We start from the raw sequence: 7,288 nt of genomic DNA on the forward strand, positions 1-7,288 counted from the left end.
GAAGGAGGCCATTCGGCCTATTAAGTCCATGTTAGCTCTTTGTAGAGCAATCCACTCAGTCCCTTTCCCCAGCTCTGTCCCCGTCGACCTGCAAGTTTATTTCCCTCAAGCGCTCATCCAATTTCCTTTTGAAATTAATGATTTCCTCTTCCACCACCCTCGCGCGAGTATAGAGACTAAACTTGTGTAATTTGCTAATCGTGCCAGTTCCTAGTCTCGGACGATCTGAGTCTGCACCAGGGTGATTTTTTTTTTAGGTTTCTTTCAGATAACATTTCAAATGCTATAACACAGGAGAATAGTTCACATAGTAACTTGAGTTTACTTTCAGCTCATCTAATACGTTAGCGAGTATTGGAAGACTCCACTGAAATCTCCAGGCACTGTACAACCGAGTATACGTGGCTTAGTGAAATGATACAAACCCCTCTGGCAGTTGCACCCAGCCTCGGTGATTTCCTGTAGTCCGTGGCTTGTTAAGATAAAATGAGTTTAAGAGACCCTTGTTGCAGCTTTCACCGGGCATGTCCATCAAGCACTCCTCGAACTGCATATCTGACTACTTGTATGAACTGCACACTCCCACCCACCCCACCTCTCACACACACACACACACACACACACCCTCCTCAGCCAACAGGTTCTTCGGAACGTTTAACCGACTAAGAAAGGCGTCAACAGGAGGAAGCATAAAAAAAACGCCTGTACATAAATAATTTAAATATACGTATTCATGTAAGTACGCGAGGAATTAAATGAAAACTCTACATTTGCTGTCAAACAAAATTGAGAGTTCTTTCCCAGGATTCTTGAAAATTCCTACCAAAATAGGGGGGGGGGGGTTAATTATTTTTCAGTCTTCAATGTAACGAGTAACAATTGTAGACATTCTAGGGGACGTTCTATTGACGAAGATATTATTTGACATGTAAGTAATGATATGAATGCTCCTGGATTAATGTAAGTAATATAACAGAGGAATTTTAAAACTGAATGTTCCACATTCAGAAAGTGAGTGGCGTCCACAGATGGACTGCCATTCGGACCCCTATGTTTCTGCTACTCTGTACTGATAGGATAGGCACAGGGCGCTTTCATTTCAGAGTCACTTTTTGCTTAAGGGATTAGAGAAGAAATTACCAGTATGTTTTACCATGGTGCTCCCCCGCGACCGCCACACACTCTTAAAACATTCTCTTATTTTCTTGGAAGGGAAATCTTCTGTCGCATTCAAAGAGATGTTTCCGTTTTCTTCACGAAGTTTCCTTCCTTCGTCTCTACATTCTTCTGCAACTCAAAAAAAAAAGTTGCCGTCCGGTCAAAACAAGATCGGCAATGCATGCAAAGTGATGGCGAGTGATGAATGATTTGCTGAGCGTTACCATGTAGCTCCAGGTAATGTTTACCCCGACTGTAATGAAGGAGTGTCTATTGCATTGTCTAAAAAAAAAAGTTTTTTTGCGAAGTGAACTTGGATTCGCCATACTCCCAACCCGGAATCAGGTGAATTTCCGCAGGTTGGGCTGATTATCCAGTAAGGACATTTTTAAAAAAGATATTGGAAGTTAAAATAGATTGCAATCTGAGGTTTATTAAATAAGATATTTGTGACACTTTTAGCATTTTATCCCTTCACTTGTTGAATGCGATGTGAAATTGTGCAGTCAATAAATTACTTTTCCCTATTGTTATGTGAGGAAAGTCGGCAGCCAGTGTGAGCAAAGAAAGATCCACAACCATGGAACTGACCAAATAAATGGTCTTTGAATCGCGGCATGGAAATAAAACGAAACTACCCCTCATAATTGGCTTCCTCACTCTGCTGACGTAGGAAATTGAAGGAGCATTCTGGTTCAGGAGGGCGTGCCCTTCTGCGCTGGGGCAGGTTAAAGGCATTTCTGCCTTCGTCGTTTTTGGTCTGGGCTCCTTGATAAAGTCAACTAAGATGCTCCATTCTCCGGTACTGACAACTGCCACCTTGAGCAGCAGACAAATATAAATTTTGCATGGAATCAGAAGGGTTACATTAACTTAATTGCAAGAAGCATACAGATGGGCAACTATTTTAGTTGCATCTCATAGGGGCTGATGAGAAGTTGGAACTACCTTGTAGAACCTTTTCTTTCTGATGGAAACACTCTCCATGTATCAAGAGTAAACTCAGTTGTCAACCTGGCAATCAGAAGGTTGAATTCTCCTTTTAACATATTTCAATGTTGAAGTTACAAACTGGTATGTTATATATTTATAGGAAAGACTAAAGGCATTAAGTGTAAAGCAAGGTATCATTGCATAGAAAATATACAGTTATAACTATAATGAATAAATGTTCCTTTTTTTGTTGCATTTGTTTCAAACTTGTATTTCTGGGTTTAAATTTATTTTTACAATTGATTTTCTCTGAAATCTTCTTGCTATTCTCCAGCTCACCACTCAGGGTATTACTCCCAACCTATCCTTCTGACCAGAGGAGCAAAGGAATTGCTAGATGAAAAAAGACCAAAGTCTATCTAGTTCACCTTCTACCATCCTAGTAATTAGATGATAGAACAATAAAGAAAAATGACTTGTATTTATATCACGCTTTTCACAATCACTAGATGTCTCAAAACATTGTATAGCCAATAAAGTACTTTTGAACGGTAATCACTGCTGTAATGTAGGAAAAATGACAACCAATTTGTGCACAGCAAGCTCCCGCAAACAACAATGTGATAATGAGCAGATAATCTGTTTTTATGATGTTGAATGAGGGATAAATATTGGTCAGGATACTGAAGATAACGCCCCTGCTCCTCTTCGAAAGAGTGCTAGGGATTTTTTACAACTACCTGAGAGGGGAGATGGGGCTTTGGTTTAATGCCTCATCTAACTTGACGAATCATTGCAATCAATCTCTATCAATTAGTATGCAACAGACCCAGATATGACATGAAGAAAACAGCAGTGGTGGAGAGCTTTAGGTCCAAAGTCACCTAAAGACTTACTATATGTCATGTCTCAAATTAGTTCTATACAGAATGGTTCAGAATGGAGAATAGCCGGCTGGAAATTTTGTCTAATCCTCATGGAGTGTACTTACCTGTTCTTAGAAGTGACTGAATCCAGGTTGCAGACTTTGTCAGGAATCTGATCAACATGTAACAGTATGGCAAACAGAAAATGCAGTTCACAATATAATCTGCAAAGTTTTACACATTTCAGTCAAGATTCTCTCCCAGATGAGTTGCTCATGCATATAGTTACCATATATGGAAAAAAATACCCACTGCTCTTCCATATCCTCTCAGAATTATTGGGCTCCAATGGAGGAGGTAACTAGTGGTAAAATACACATGATTAAGATTATTGCTGCTCTTTGATCTTTTATCTTGGGTTATGGATAACAGACGTGCAAATTGACAAGTCACAGTTCCTCCAGGATGAAAAGAAATTAGGATAAGCTCTGAGGACCACTTGCTTATCATACCATGTAAGGTACACTGATCCACAGAGTGAAGCTTTGGAATTTTTATTCCTAAGAATGCACAATTTGAAAAAAGTGTACATTAGTTTCTGAAAAATGAAGGAAGAAAATTGTTCCATCTTGCTTTTCATGGCCATCGGTCATCTCAAAGCACTTTACTGCCAATTAAGTACTTTTGGAAGTGTAGTCACTGTTGCAATGTAGGAAACTCAGCAGCCAATTTGCACACAGCAAGCTCCCACAAATAGCAATGTGATACTGACAGATAATCTGTTTTTGTAATGTTGATTGAGAGATAAATATTGGCCAGGACACTGGGGTAACTCCCCTGCTCTCCTTCGAAATAGTATCTTTTACATCCACCTGAGTAGTCAGATGGGGCCTTGGTTTAACATCTCATCCGAAAGCAGAAAAATTATTTATTTTATACTGGCACTCTCCTTTTGTATATAAAGAAGGAATACTTTGTTAATATAAAACATGACAATAGTAACAATATGCATTCTGGTCAGTCAGTCTTTCCAAGTTCAAAATTGGAACATGTTGGAGGTACTCAATCACAGCTCACACAATAATTGCCCAGATGTCTGGATGACCACCAGAAAATGATTTCTCTCATGTGACATGATTGATTTAATTGGTGGAAGATTTCTTTGAAGCCATTAATGTTTCAATTACAGAGTGTAATAGATCTTTCGCTAGCAACTGTTCCAAATAGCTGGACCATCAAATATAGAAGAAGCCTCTTTAGTTTGGATTTAAAAGATAACCCTAGAGTAGGACATCCTTTCTGTGTGGCAATAAGACTGGATTGTAACTGTTCAATGCAAAGGTCTAGGGAAACCCAAATTTTCATGGTGAGGGGGGGGCTTACCATTTTACTGTCTATTTTCATCTATTGAAGCATGCGTTAATTTGAAGAAAGCAAAGGACTTTGCAGTGCTACTTATGTCTACATGAAGCCTTCAAACCATCGAGGTTCTAGCTGAACCAGTCTCTGCTGCTTGGAGGTTGATAGCTATTTGCATAGACAAGCAAGAATTGTATGTGGGTAACCCATGAGCTTGAAAGATGAGGGATCACTTAGTTGTTAGGCAAAGAGCTGCAACTGTCGACATAACTGCAAATCTGAACTAAAACAGAACATGCAAGAAATAGGCAGCAGGACTATTGGTATGTTATAAGACAAAAAATGAGCTAATGCCTTGGGTGTGGACTCTTTAGGACTAGAGAATAAGTAAACCCCTTTAGAGGGCTAACCAAAATGAGGAGGTGAGGGGAAACAACAGTTACAAGTTAAGAGCTAGTTAATTAATTTGATGGCCTACCAAATAGGGCTTTTATAAAAGCAGAAGAGGTGAAAAGGTTGTTGATGATAAAGAAAGGTACAGTTTTGACCATCTAAACCTAAAATATGAACCATTTTTTTCTCTTTTCTGTTGGTGATGGACCTGTTGCATATTTTAATACTTACTCTATGTTTTCAGACATTGTGTAAACAATATATGGAAAGAAGGCCAAAAGGAAATACTTTGTATTTGAATAAAAACAGAAAATTATATTGGAGTTTCTTTCCTTCCCTCCTATCTCCCCTCCTGCCCTCTCCGAGCTCATCTTGTCCATGAGATCTACCTTCTGCTCCCTCGATCCTATTCCCACTAAACTGCTGATCACCCAGCTTCCCTAGTCCCCATGTTGGCTGATGTTATTAACGGACCCCTCTCCTTCAAATCCAACCCTTGACCCCACTGTCCTTCCAAACTACAACCTCCTTTTGCTCTCCAAAGTACTTGAAAGTGTTGTTCCCTCTCAAATCCGTGCTCATCTGTCCAGAAACTCCCTCTAATCAGATTTTCAGCCCGCAACTGTACCAAAATGGCTCTTATCAAAGTCACAAATGACATCCAATGTGAGTGTGACAAAGGTAAACTATCCCTCTCATCCTTTCGATCTGTCTGCAGCCTTTTACACAGTTGACCAGAACATCCTCCTCCAACACCTCTCCACTGTTGTCCAGCTGGATGGGGTGCATGTGCCTGGTTCCATTCATATCTATCTAATTGTAGCCAGAGTATTACTTGCAATGGCTTGTCTTCCCACTCCTGCACTGTTAGCTCCTGTGTTCCCCAAGGATCTATCCTTGGTCCCCTCCTATTTTTCATCCACACGTTGCCCTTGGCGACATCATCCTTTCACACTAATACAAAAGCAAAATACTGCAGATGCTAGAAGTCTGAAAATAAAAACCGAAAATGTTGGAAATACTCATCAGGTCAGGCAGCATTGGTGGAGAGAGAAACAGTTAATGTTTCAGATCAATGACCTTTCAACAAACATTCTGATAGAATTGCATAGTGAACTATATGAAACTCATGGCTGGAAAGTGTGGTAGAGGCAGAAATCCTCATCACATTTAAAAAACACTTGGATCTGCTGTAACCTACAAGGCTATGGACCAGGTGCTGGAAGGTGTGATTAGATTGGGTGGCTAGTTTTTTTCAGCAGGTGCAGACACGATGGGCTGAATGGCCTCCTTCTATGCCATATTTTTTCTATGGTTTTATGTATGTCATAAATTTCTATGGTTCTAAAATCTACCTCATTGTCCAAGTTTTTGGTCATCTACCCTAATATCGCCTTATGTGGCTTGGTGTTCAGATTTTGCTTCATAATGCACCTTGGGATGTTTTATTATGTTAAAAGCGCTATATAAATACAAGCTGTGTGGTAAATAAGGAGCCTCAGAAGTATGAAAAGGCCACATTGTTAACTATGTCACAGGCTGTAATTATTTTCTCCTCAGATTAAAAAACAGTGTGTCCCTTTAAGACTGAGCACAGGGTGCCAACTGCACCTGTCCTAGGCCACAGCAGGAGAGAGATGGTATAATGTTTTGATTTGACTGTGTGTAAAACTAATAAAAAATGGCTGAAACCAGTTTTGAGACACTCCTCAGCGAGGCGTGCTACAGAAGAAAAGAGCTGTCTATTCTCTCTCTGCAGAAATTCTACAAGGAGCTACAGGCTGAGTATAACGACCAGTTGAGGAAGGGGTCTAGGGTTCCCTCTCAGCCTTTATCTGGTCTTACCCGTGACAGGGTTTAATTTTAAACACACTGTTTTTTTAGCTCCCCATTGAGTGAATGCTTGTTCCCTAATTTCCAATATGAAGGAAAAGAAACTAGCCAAACAGGTTTTCTTAGGTTTAAAGAAAAAGGTTGAACTTTATTAAACTTAAACTCCAATTCGGCTTACGGATACATGATGCGCCCACATTAGCATGCATATGCAATATACACATGTGGGTAGAGACAGAAAAGAGCAGGAGAAATAAAGTGGAAAAGTTTGAGGCAATATCTGAAGAATGGTTTTGGTTATTGTTCTTCGAACTCGCTGTAGAGTCCTTGATTGTAGGTAGGTGTTGTTTTTCGTTGGGGCCCAGTATTCTTCATAAACCATGTTCAATGTAGGAGAATTTTCTCTCTTCAAGTTTATGTGTCCTCAGTGGGTCCAGAGGCTTGTGAGAAAGAGATGGGAGCAGACAGAGAGGTCTTTTCACTCCAGGAGCAGACAGTCTTTCTGAGTTCAAAAACTCTGTGGCTAGTTCAAAAAACCCTGGACCAGTCAAATGACCAGCTGGTTTAGCCAGTCCTGGCCTTTGTGGATCGTATCACCTTAGCAGTCTTTGGAATGCTCTTCCTTACACCTTCAATGTCTGGTGATCAAAATCCATTGTGAGTTGAATGTGTCAGGGAATGGTCCTTTTGTCTCCACAAGCACTGTCTGTTAGTATGCAAATGTTTTTCAGCTAAGTGTCTGGCAA

General features: G+C 40.1%; 2 long non-coding RNA genes across 4 annotated transcripts in view; one reads left to right on the forward strand and one right to left on the reverse strand.

Annotated features, from left to right (window-relative positions):
- The window catches only part of LOC137378745 (uncharacterized), a 26,808-nt gene extending 25,396 nt beyond the window's left edge, over nt 1-1,412 (reverse strand). Inside the window, exon 1 of one of the 2 annotated variants that reach the window (XR_010976648.1) lies at nt 1,141-1,412. This is a non-coding gene — a long non-coding RNA (uncharacterized lncRNA). Of the gene's footprint in view, nt 1-425; nt 587-1,140 lie in introns of those variants that run through there. The other variant, XR_010976649.1, reaches the window with a different exon arrangement.
- LOC137378746 (uncharacterized) lies at nt 478-2,636 on the forward strand. Of its 2 annotated transcripts, none has more exons than XR_010976650.1 (3): nt 478-735; nt 1,213-1,395; nt 2,426-2,636. It is a non-coding gene; the product is annotated as an uncharacterized lncRNA (long non-coding RNA). The 2 variants fall into 2 exon arrangements; XR_010976651.1 differs by lacking the exon at nt 478-735 and adding an exon at nt 745-928.
- Nucleotides 2,637-7,288: the final 4,652 nt, after the last annotated feature.

The sequence above is a fragment of the Heterodontus francisci genome, chromosome 17 (assembly GCF_036365525.1).
Source record: "Heterodontus francisci isolate sHetFra1 chromosome 17, sHetFra1.hap1, whole genome shotgun sequence".
NCBI lineage: Eukaryota > Metazoa > Chordata > Chondrichthyes > Heterodontiformes > Heterodontidae > Heterodontus > Heterodontus francisci.